This window comes from Pleurodeles waltl, chromosome 9 (assembly GCF_031143425.1).
Source record: "Pleurodeles waltl isolate 20211129_DDA chromosome 9, aPleWal1.hap1.20221129, whole genome shotgun sequence".
Lineage (NCBI taxonomy): Eukaryota > Metazoa > Chordata > Amphibia > Caudata > Salamandridae > Pleurodeles > Pleurodeles waltl.
In genome coordinates, this window is record NC_090448.1 from 23,293,026 (window position 1) to 23,305,191 (window position 12,166).

Genomic DNA, 12,166 nt, shown 5'->3' on the forward strand with positions numbered 1-12,166 from the left:
TTTGCTGTGACTTGGCTGCAGCTGTCAAAGCTGCAGCCTAGCGACAACAAACAGCTATGCCCCAGGGATGGGCACCCCAGGACATAGCAGGAGCAGGCCCTGGGTGGTGGTGGTCCCCAGGGCCATCAGTGGTCCCATTAGGGGGCTGCACAGCCCCCTCCTACGAGAATACCCCAGAGGAGGTGGGGGTCCCCAGGGCCTGGGGGCCAGAAAAGGACCCCCATATCACTTTTTCATTATAGCCCCTGGGAGGTAGTGATCCCCAGGGCTGCGGGGGGCAGGTAGGGTTGGCCACAGGGCCTGGCATGCAGCCAGTCCCTATGGCCAACCCCATTAGCTACTCAACCCCACGCTACGCATGACCTTCAGTCGTGTGCAGCAGGGGCTGGCCACAGGGCTTAGCCTACGGTAAGTCCCTGTGGCCAACCCCTATATACACCCAACTCCGAGCTGCACAGGACCTTTGGCCTTGTGCAGTGGGGGTTGGCTGCAGGGTCGGGCCTGTGGCCAGTCCCTGCGGCCAACCCCTATAACAATCCAACCCTGCATGGCCCCCACTCCTCAGGCCGATATCGGCCCCGGGAACCCCATCCCCTGGGCCCAGTATAAATATTTAATTTTTTTGGGGGAAGCGGGTTGTGTGAGCCCCCCCCCCCAGGCTGAGCTTGGCCTCAGGGATCCCATCTCCTGAGATCTGGTCTAAAAATGTATTTTTTTGGTGGGGGTCGGACCATGCGTGGCCGTGCCATGCACAGTGTTCTTATCAATAATTTTATTGCAAATGTTGCAGCAAAAATATCGAAGATGCCATAGAAGATGTGATCAATTATATAATATGTGGACTAATTAGCTGTGCATGGCGAAGACGCGAACTATAGTTACCTTGTGTCGCGAGTGATAGTTACTTGAAATAACTCTAACTGCTGAATTTCTATGGGTTTTGAAAAAGTAAGTTCAGAACCTAACTATAATGTCCTTGTAACCTTTGCTATTTTCAGTGAATTTCTATGTTTTTTTAAAGTTAATTAATTTTAATTACTATGGCCCTCATTATGACCCTGACAGTGAGTGATAAAGCGGTGGTAATACCACCAACAGGCTGGTGGTAACTACCGCCAAATTATGACCATGGCAGTAATAACTCCCCTAGACAGCCAATGTACCACACCAACTGCTTGGGTGGACACAACACTCACCCCTGCGGTAGCCGTCAACAGCCAGGCGGAAGACAAAGAACCTCCCAGGATATTAAGACACTACAATCCACCATGTTTTTCGGGGCAGTACCAATGCCATCAAAAGCCTGGCGGAAACATATCACAGAAGAGAAAAGACTCACCATCGGAGACACAGGGAAGAACAATGCCGCCATGGAACCCGAACTGCAAGTTTTTCCGATGATCTAAGTTATGCTCCACCTGGAACACCAACGCCGACGGTTAGCACAGCCTAACACACAAGGGAGGGAGGGAGGAAAACGAGAGTGACACACACACGCACGACACACACCCGACACACACACCATGCACACAACCAGCTGCCCACGAAAAACAATTTGCACCCGATACACGGCAGAATAATGCAAGGACAACAGGAATGCACCAAGGTGAATGTATTGATATCAACAGCTAACAAATAATCCAATTGTCCAATGTTCAAAGGGCCCACATGGCTACAGGGAACAGTCCAAGGCCCAACTCGAATACTGACTTCATCCAGATAGAACTCTGCAGGGGCATCAGTTTGCAAGTGGGCAGGTGTAGGAAAGTACCATCTTGCCTGGCATGTTACCCCCATATTTCACTGTATATATGTTGTTTTAGTCTATGTGTCACTGGGACCCTGTCAGGCAGGGCCCCGGTGCTCATAAGTATGTGCCCTGTATCTGTTCCCTGTGTGATGCCTAACTGTCTCACTGAGGCTCTGCTAACCGGAACCTCAGTGGTTATGCTCTCTCTGCTTTCCAAATTTGTCACTAACAGGCTAGTGACTAAATTTACCAATTCACATTAGCATACTGGTACACCCATATAATTCCCTAGTATATGGTACTGAGGTACCCAGGGTATTGGGGTTCCAGGAGATCCCTATGGGATGCAGCATTTCTTTTGCCACCCATAGAGAGCTCTGACAATTCTTACACAGGCCTGCCACTGCAGCCTGCGTGAAATAAAGTCCAAGTTATTTCACAGCCATTTACCACTGCACTTAAGTAACTTATAAGTCACCTATATGTCTAACCTTCACCTGGTGAAGGTTGGGTGCAAAGTTACTTAGTGTGTGGGCACCCTGGCACTAGTCAAGGTGCCCCCACATCGTTCACGGCAAATTCCCCGAATTTGTGGTAACTCCGAATAACATGTCTAAGATCATAGAATTGTCACCCCCAATGCCATTGTGGCATTGGGGGGACAATTCCATGATCCCTCGGGTCTTTAGCACAGAACCCGGGTACTGCCAAACTGCTTTTTCGGGGTCTCCACTGCAGCTGCTGCCAACCCCTCAGACAGGTTTCTGCCTTCCTGGGGTCCAGGCAGCCCTGGCCCAGGAATGCAGAACAAAGGACTTCCTCTGAGAGAGGGTGTAACACCCTCTCCCTTTGGAAATAGGTGTGAAGGCTGGGGAGGAGTGGCCTCCCCCAGCCTCTGGAAATGCTTTGATGGGCACAGATGGTGCCCACCTCTGCTTAAGCCAGTCTACACCGGTTCAGGGATCCCCCAGCCCTGCTCTGGCGCGAAACTGGACAAAGGAAAGGGGAGTGACCACTCCTCTGACCTGCACCTCCCAGGGGAGGTGCCCAGAGCTCCTCCAGTGTGTCCCAGACTTCTGCCATCTTGGAAACAGAGGTGTCTGTGGCACACTGGACTGCTCTGAGTGGCCAGTGCCAGCAGGTGACGTCAGAGGCTCCTTCTGATAGGCTCTTACCACTCTTGGTAGCCAATCCTCCTTCCTAGGTAGCCAAACCTCCTTTTCTGGCTATTTAGGGTCTCTGCTTTGGGGATCTCACCAGATAACGAATGCAAGAGCTCACCAGAGTTCCTCTGCATCTCCCTCTTCACTTTCTGCCAAAGGATCGACCGCTGACTGCTCAGGACACCTGCAAAACCGCAACAAAGTAGCAAGACGACTACTAGCAACCTTGTATCACTTCATCCTGCCGGCTTTCTCGACTGTTTCCAGGAGGTGCATGCTCTGGGGGTAGCCTGCCTCCTCTCTGCACCAGGAGCTCTGAAGAAATCTCCTGTGGGTCGACGGAATCGTCCCCCTGCAACCGCAGGCACCAAAAGACTGCATTACTGGTCCTTTGGGTCCCCTCTCAGCACGACGAGTGTGGTCCCTGGAACTTAGCAACTCTGTCCAAGTGACTCCCACAGTCCAGTGACTCTTCAGTCCAAGTTTGGTGGAGGTAAGTCCTTGCCTCCCCACGCTAGACTGCATTGCTGGGTACCGCATGATTTGCAGCTGCTCCGGCTCCTGTGCACTCTTCCAGGATTTCCTTTGTGCACAGCCAAGCCTGGGTCCCAACACTGCTTCCTGCAGTGCACAACCTTCTGAGTTGTCCTCTGGCGTCGTGGGACTCCCTTTTGTGACTTTGGGTGGACTCCGATTCACTTTTCTTCTATGTGCCTGTTCAGGTACTTCTGCGGGTGATGCCTGCTTCTGTGAGGGCTCCCTGAGTTGCTGGGCACCCCCTCTGTCTCCTCCTCCAAGTGGCGACATCCTGGTCCCTCCTGGGCCACAGCAGCACTCAAAAACCACTACTGCAACCCTTGCAGCTAGCAAGGCTTGTTTGCAGTCTTTCTGCGTGGGAACACCTCTGCAACCTTCATCGCGACGTGGGACATCCATCCTCCAAAGAGGAAGTTCCTAGTCCTCTTCTTTCTTGCAGAACTCCAAGCTTCTTGTAACAGGTGGCAGCTTCCTTACACCCTCAGCTGGCATTTCCTGGGCTCCTGCCCACTCTCGACACTGTCGTGACTATTGAACTTGGCCCCCTTGTCTTACAGGTATTCAGGTCCAGAAATCCACTGTTGTGGTATTGCTGGTGTTTGTTCTTCCTGCAGAATCCCCCTATCATGACTTCTGTGCTCAGGGGGTAGTAGGTGCACTTTACACCTACCTTTCAGGGTCTTGGGGTGGGCTATTTTTCTAACTCTCACTGTTTTCTTACAGTCCCAGCAACCCTCTACAAGCTCACATAGGTTTGGGGTCCATTCGTGGTTCGCATTCCACTTTTGGAGTATATGGTTTGTGTTGCCCCTATACCTATGTGCTCCTATTGCAATCTACTGTAACTTTACACTGCTTGCATTACTTTTCTTGCTATTACCTGCATAATTTTGGTTTGTGTACATATATCTTGTGTATATAACTTATCCTCATACTGAGGGTACTCACTGAGATACTTTTGGCATATTGTCATCAAAATAAAGTACCTTTATTTTTAGTAATTCTGTGTATTGTGTTTTCTTATGATATTGTGCATATGAGACCAGTGGTATAGTAGGATCTTTACATGTCTCCTAGTTCAGCCTAAGCTGCTTTGGCATAGCTACCTTCTATCAGCCTAAGCTGCAAGAAACACCTCTTCTACACTAATAAGGGATAACTGGACCTGGCACGTGGTGTAAGTACCTCTGGTACCCACTACAAGCCAGGCCAGCCTCCTACAGCAGGCACCTCAGGGGGATGGGGTGCGGAGGACACCTCAGCCGAAGTCGGGAACAAGCCCACTGATTCTGGAGGAGGCTCCATGCCCAGTTTTCTGTCCTGGGGAGTGCAAGGCCACAGTCTCTGGGGTGGGTGACTTTCCCACTGATTCTGGAGGGGGCTCCATTCCCAGTTCTCTTTCCCGGGGAGTGCAAGGCCACAGTCTGTCAGGTGGGTGTCTTTCCCACTGGTTCTGGAAGGGGCTCCATGCCCAGTTCTCTGTCCTGGGGAGTGCAAGGCCACTGTCTCTAGAGTGGGTACCTTTCTCACTGGTTCTGGAGGGGGCTCCATGCCCAGGTCTCTGTCCTGGGGAGTGCAAGGCCACTGTCTCTCAGGTGGGTGAGTTTCCCACTGGTTCTGGAGGGGGGCCCTCGTACACCAGCGCCTCGAGGGTGACCTACAAGGATTCCGCTGGTGGTGATGGCTGCACTGTGGTAGAAGATGGAGGTGCCTCCTGGGCAGCCTCTTCAGGTGGTGATGGCTGCACTGTGGTGGCAGATGGAGGTGCCTCCGTGCAGCCTCTGCAGGTGGTGATGGCTGAACATTTGTGGCAGATGGAGGTCCCTCCTGGGCAGCCTCTGCAGGTGGCTGCACTTCCTCAGCAGGCGGTGGGGACCCCATCACCACTGGTGGTGGTGGAGGTTTCACCCTGACATCCTCCGCTGAAGTAGAGGGCTTCGTCCTCTGCATGACATGGGGTGTGGAATTCTTACCCTTCCTGGCAGGGGTTGATGGCTTCTTCCCCTTCATGGCAGGTTGTATGTGTTCATTAGCCTTCTGGGCAGGAGTCGAGGGCTTCTTCCCCTTCAAAGCAGGAGGCGCAGGCTCCTTTCCCTTCTTGGCTGGAGGTGTGGGATCCTTCCTCTTCTTGGCTGGTGGAGTGGGATCCTTCACTGACTTCCCACCACAACTAGGTGGTCCACCACTGTCCGCGTGGACTGTTTGGCTTAGGTTCTGGGATTGGTCGTTGGGACCCTTCTCTCACGGGCAGGACGGGGGGAGGTAGGGGGAGGGAAAAGGTCAAGTTGGGCAAGGAAAAGCTTCTTAGGGACGGTGGGGCGGGAGGAGGGAGGAGGGATTGGAGTGGAGGTTGAGGTGCAGGTGCATGGGCAGTATGCTGATGTGAGGTGGATGGCAGTTGTCTGTGTGAGGGCTTGCGTTTGTGTCCTTTAGGAGGGGGGATAGACAAGGTGGGAGAGGACACAGGAGACGCATGCATGGATGTTGTGGAGGTGTCTGCTAGTGAGGTGTGTGTGCTCCTTGGTGAGGTGATGCTGGTGGTGGATGTTGGTGCAGTGCATGCAGGTGTGAGTGTGGACGTGATTGGGAGGGAGGTGGAAGAGGAGGAGGAGGAGGGGAGACAGTGGAGGCAGTGGATGTTGTTGTGTTTGCAACTGTCTGGTGTTTGCGTGAGTGCTTGTGGGCTGAAATGTGGTGTCTGTGTTTGCCTGTGCCACTTTTAGGTGTTGTCTTTTGTGTATGCTCGTCAGTATGTGTGCATGGGATGGGTTGGGGTTGAGGAGACTGGGAATGGAAAGTGGAAGTTGGAGGGGAGACTGTAGGAACAGGGACAATGGCTGCCATCAGAGAGGAGGCCAGAGCTTGAATCGATCTCTGTTCGGCCGCCAATTCACTGTGGATGCCATGCCCTCCATGAATGCATTGCTTAATGGTTGATTGCCCAACAGAGATGGATCTCAGTATGACAATAGCCTCCTCACTCAGGGCAGCCGGGCTCACTGGGGCAGGGCCTGGGGTGAAGGAGATGCCCACCCTCCTGGGTGAGCGGGCATGGGCAACTGGTTGAGGGGCTACTGGGAGGGCAGTGATGGTACGGGGGTGGCGTCTGTACCTGCAGCTCGGGTGGTCACAGAGGTGTCCGCCACCACCAGGGAGCTCCCATCGGAGGAGGTATCTGAGTCTGTGTTGTCACCTCCTGTCTCTGCTTTGGTGCTCTCCTCACCCTCCGTCCCACTGGTTCCCTCGGCGTCGGTGGACTCTGCCTCCTGGGTCCTGGGCTGCAGCTCCCTCTGTCGCCGGTGCCTCTGCTCCTCTGCCAGATGATGCTAATGCACACAAGGACAAGATGACAGAACAAAAAAGGGGGGAGAGAGAAAAATGAATCTATGGGTCAATTACTGCACCAACACCACAGTTGGCATGCACAGCATTGTCACACACAGGGATCAGGCTTAAGCACTATACATTGCACTGCCAGTGATATGGCTAGATGCTATGGCAAGATGAGGGATACACACTGCCAACTGCACCCCTCCTGGTACCCACAAAGCCCAGCCTGAAATGGAATGCTAACAAGCTAGGTTACCTGCATTTGCCATATACCTATTACCCTGGAGTTGACCCACACTGCAATGTCTGGCCCGGCATTAGGGGCACCCACTGTAGGAGGCTGGACTGGCTTGTAGTGAGTACCAAGGGGTACTTACACCTTGCACCAGGCCCAGGTATCCCTTATTAGTGTATAGGGTGTCTAGCAGCTTAGGCTGATAGATAATGGTAGCTTAGCAGAGCAGCTTAGGCTGAACTAGGAGACGAGTGAAGCTCCTACAGTACCACTAGTGTCATATGCAGAATATCATAAGAAAACACAATACACAGATATACTAAAAATAAAGGTACTTTATTTTTATGACAATATGCCAAAAGTATCTCAGTGAGTACCCTCAGTATGAGGATAGCAAATATACACAAGATATATGTACACAATACCAAAAATATGCAGTATAGTATTAGAAAATAGTGCAAACAATGTATAGTTACAATAGGATGCAATGGGGACACATAGGGATAGGGGCAACACAAACCATATACTCCAAAAGTGGAATGCGAACCACGAATGGACCCCAAACCTATGTGACCTTGTAGAGGGTCGCTGGGACTGTAAGAAAACAGTGAGGGTTAGAAAAATAGCCCACCCCAAGACCCTGAAAAGTGAGTGCAAAGTGCACTAAAGTTCCCCAAAGAGCACAGAAGCCGTGATAGGGGAATTCTGCAGGAAAGACCAAAACCAGCAATGCAACAATGATGGATTTCCAGACGAGGGTACCTGTGGAACAAGGGGACCAAGTCCAAAAGTCACGACCAAGTCGAGAGTGGGCAGATGCCCAGGAAATGCCAGCTGTGGGTGCAAAGAAGCTGCTACTAGGCAGTAGAAGCTGAGGATTCTGCAGGAACGACAAGGGTTAGAAACTTCCCCTTTGGAGGATGAATGTCACACGCCGTGGAGAGTTGTGCAGAAGTATTTTCCTGAAGAAAGACCGCAAACAAGCCTTGCTAGCTGCAAGTTGTGCGGTTAGGGTTTTTGGATGCTGCTGTGGTTCAGGAGGGACCAGGATGTCGCCAATTACGTCAGGGGATAGAGGGGGCGCCCAGCAAGACAAGGAGCCCTCTCAGAAGCAGGCAGCACCCGCAGAAGTGCCAGAACAGGCACTACAAAGTGGAGTGAAACGGTGCTCACCCGAAGTTGCACAAAGGAGTCCCACGCCGCCGGAGGACAACTCAGGAGGTCGTGCAATGCAGGTTAGAGTGCCGTGGACCCAGGCTTGGCTGTGCACAAAGGATTCCCTCGGAAAGTGCACAGGAGCCGGAGTAGCTGCAAAAGACGCGGTTCCCAGCAATGCAGTCTGGCGTGGGGAGGCAAGGACTTACCTCCACCAAACTTGGACTGAAGAGTCACTGGACTGTGGGACTCACTTGGACAGAGTTGCTGGATTCAAGGGACCTTGCTCGTTGTGCTGAGAGGAGACCCAGGGGACCGGTGATGCAGTTCTTTGGTACCTGCGGTTGCAGGGGGACGATTCCGTCGACCCACGGGAGATTTCTTCGGAGCTTCTAGTGCAGAGAGGAGGCAGACTACCCCCACAGCATGTACCACCAGGAAAACAGTCGAGAAGGTGGCAGGATCAGCGTTACAGTGTCGCAGTAGTCGTCTTCGCTACTTTGTTGCAGTTTTGCAGGCTTCCAGCGCGGTCAGCAGTCGATTCCTTGGCAGAAGGTGAAGAGAGAGATGCAGAGGAACTCTGATGAGCTCTTGCATTCGTTATCTAAGGAAATCCCCAAAGCAGAGACCCTAAATAGCCAGAAAAGAGGGTTTGGCTACTTAGGAGAGAAGATAGGCTAGCAACACCTGAAGGAGCCTATCAGAAGGAGTCTCTGACGTCACCTGCTGGCCTTGGCCACTCAGAGCAGTCCAGTGTGCCAGCAGCACCTCTGTTTCCAAGATGGCAGAGGTCTGGAGCACACTGGAGGAGCTCTGGGCACCTCCCAGGGGAGGTGCAGGTCAGGGGAGTGGTCACTCCCCTTTCCTTTGTCCAGTTTCGCGCCAGAGCAGGGCTGAGGGGTCCCTGAACCGGTGTAGACTGGCTTATGCAGAAATGGGCACCATGTGTGCCCATGAAAGCATTTCCAGAGGCTGGGGGAGGCTACTCCTCCCCTGCCTTAACACCATTTTCCAAAGGGAGAGGGTGTAACACACTCTCTCTGAGGAAGTCCTTTGTTCTGCCTTCCTGGGCCAAGCCTGGCTGGACCCCAGGAGGGCAGAAACCTGTCTGAGGGGTTGGCAGCAGCAGCAGCTGCAGTGAAACCCCTGAAAAGGGAGTTTGTCAGTACCCGGGTCTGTCCTAGAGACCCGTGGGATCATGGGATTGTGCCAACAATGCCAGGATGGCATAGAGGGGGCAATTCCATGATCTTAGACATGTTACATGGCCATATTCGCAGTTACCAATGTGAAGCTACACATAGGTAGTGACCTATATGTAGTGCATGCGTGTAATGGTGTCCCCGCACTCACAAAGTCCGGGGAATTGGCCCTGAACAATGTGGGGGCACCTTGGCTAGTGCCAGGGTGCCCACACACTAAGTAACGTAGCACCCAACCTTTACCAGGTAAAGGTTAGACATATAGGTGACTTATAAGTTACTTAAGTGCAGTGTAAAATGGCTGTGAAATAACGTGGACGTTATTTCACTCAGGCTGCAGTGGCAGGCCTGTGTAATAATTGTCAGAGCACCCTATGGGTGGCAAAAGAAATGCTGCAGCCCATAGGGATCTCCTGGAACCCCAATACCCTGGGTACCTTAGTACCATATACTAGGGAATTATAAGGGTGTTCCAGTATGCCAATGTAAATTGGTAAAATTGGTCACTAGCCTGTTAGTGACAATTTGAAAGAAATGAGAGAGCATAACCACTGAGGTTCTGATTAGCAGAGCCTCAGTGAGACAGTTAGTCATAACACAGGTAACACATACAGGGCACACTTATGAGCACTGGGGCCCTGGCTGGCAGGGTCCCAGTGACACATACAACTAAAACAACATATATACAGTGAAATATGCGGGTAACATGCCAGGCAAGATGGTACTTTCCTACACCCACTAACTCACATCTACCACCTGGATCCCACCTCACCTGGCAAGTTTTAGAATAATACCCACTATACTCACCCCTTTGTGGCTGCTGTGATTCCCTCAAGCGCCCATCCAGCTCTGGGTAGGCCACCACCAGTATGCGGGCCATCAGGGGGGTCAGGTTCCGACGGGCCCCCCTTCCTCGTTAGGAGGCCATCCACAGCTGGGCCTCTGCGGTCTTCCGTGCCCAGCGTCTTAGGTCCTCCCACCGTTTCTGACTGTTGGTGCTCCGCCTGCCATACACCCCCAGGGCCCGCACATCCTTGGCAATGGCATGCCATAATCCCTTCTTTTGATGGGCGCTGACCTGCAGAGGCAATACAGACAGGAGAACAGCATTAACCAAGCAATCAAGCCTTTCACACAAATGGCCTACCATTCCCGTTTCCATCACCAATGGCACACACATCGCCCGGCGCACACCATGTACACCACCACAAGACATTCCCACCCATCCCCCCGATGACACAATGCTTGCACACACACCTCCATGCATCCTTCCCGCATGCATCGTGCCCAATGTGTACTCACCTGTTGGTCTGGAGGCCCATACAGCAGTCCATACTGGGTTAGGACCCCATAAAGGAAGTTTATAAAATTCTCAATGAATTTCGAAAACCTACATGCATGGAAGGAAGTCATCCCACCACTCAAGATTTCACAAACAAATTGGCAACTCACTACACAACCAAGGCAGACACATTGGACTCCTATTTAAAACAGAAGAAAACCATCAGCACCAACCCCTTTACTAAAATACCCTTTAAAAATAAACCACTCCAACCTCTACAGTCCTTCAAACAAATATCCCAGGATGAATTTATGGATTTGGTCAAAGCAAGCAGACCTTCTGGTTGCCCTTCTGACCCTTGCCCACTATAAATCTTCAAGAACATCCTGCTATCTACTTCTGCTGCCACACCTGTAAGAAGAATCATCAACAACTCTTTAACTTCAGGAACTTTTCCTACAGACCTGAAAAAGGCATACATACGACCATTGTTAAAGAAAACAAACCTAGACCCGCAAGACCCCAACAACTACAGACCTATCACAAATGGACCTTTCCTGGGCAAATTGATAGAAAGAGCAGCATTCGCCCAGATGTCACAATTCATTGAACACAATTCTATACTTTCAGACTTCCAAACTGGATTCCGCCCAGGAAGAAGCACTGAATCGGCACTCATGGCAATCTGGGACGATCTTAAAAACACAGTCGACCGAAATGGAGTTGCTGCACTACTTCTCTTGGACCTCTCAGCTGCCTTTGATACGGTTGACCATGACACCCTAACTCAAAGACTCCACAAAGCCGGCATACAAGGGATTGCTCTCGACTGGATTACTTCCTATCTCCAAAAAAGAGCGAATATCATCCACTCACCCCCCTTCTCATCCGAACCCTACCTCACAAAAACAGGGGTCCCCCAAGGGTCAATCATCTCACCTTTGCTTTTTAACATCTACATGATATCTTTACCAGAACTGATCAATGATTTCCATCTCACATGCTACAACTATGCAGATGACACACAAATACTACTTCAATTAGAAGACCCCAAAAACATTGAAAACTCACAAATCTTCAGTTGCCTCAGAGCCGTTGATCAGTGGATGACCTGGAGCCATCTCAAACTAAATACCTCCAAAACAGAAATACTCATATGTGGTGACTGGAAAAATTATGACCCTCTGTGCGTCTGGCCTGACGATCTCGGACCACCTCCTCAATTATCCAAGGAAGTTAAAAACCTAGGGATCACCATGGATTCCAAGCTAACTATGAATGCCCAAGTAGACAAATTAGCACGCACAAGCTTCATCACCTTAAAGACTTTACGACGCATCTTCCCCCACCTCAGATTTCCACACAAGGTGCAAGCTACTATCTCACTTGTATTATCCAAACTGGATTATGCCAATAGCCTCTACCATGGATCATCTCTATCTGTTATGAAAAAACTACAACGTATCCAGAATTCCGCAGCCAGGCTACTACTACATATAAAGCCGCAAGCCC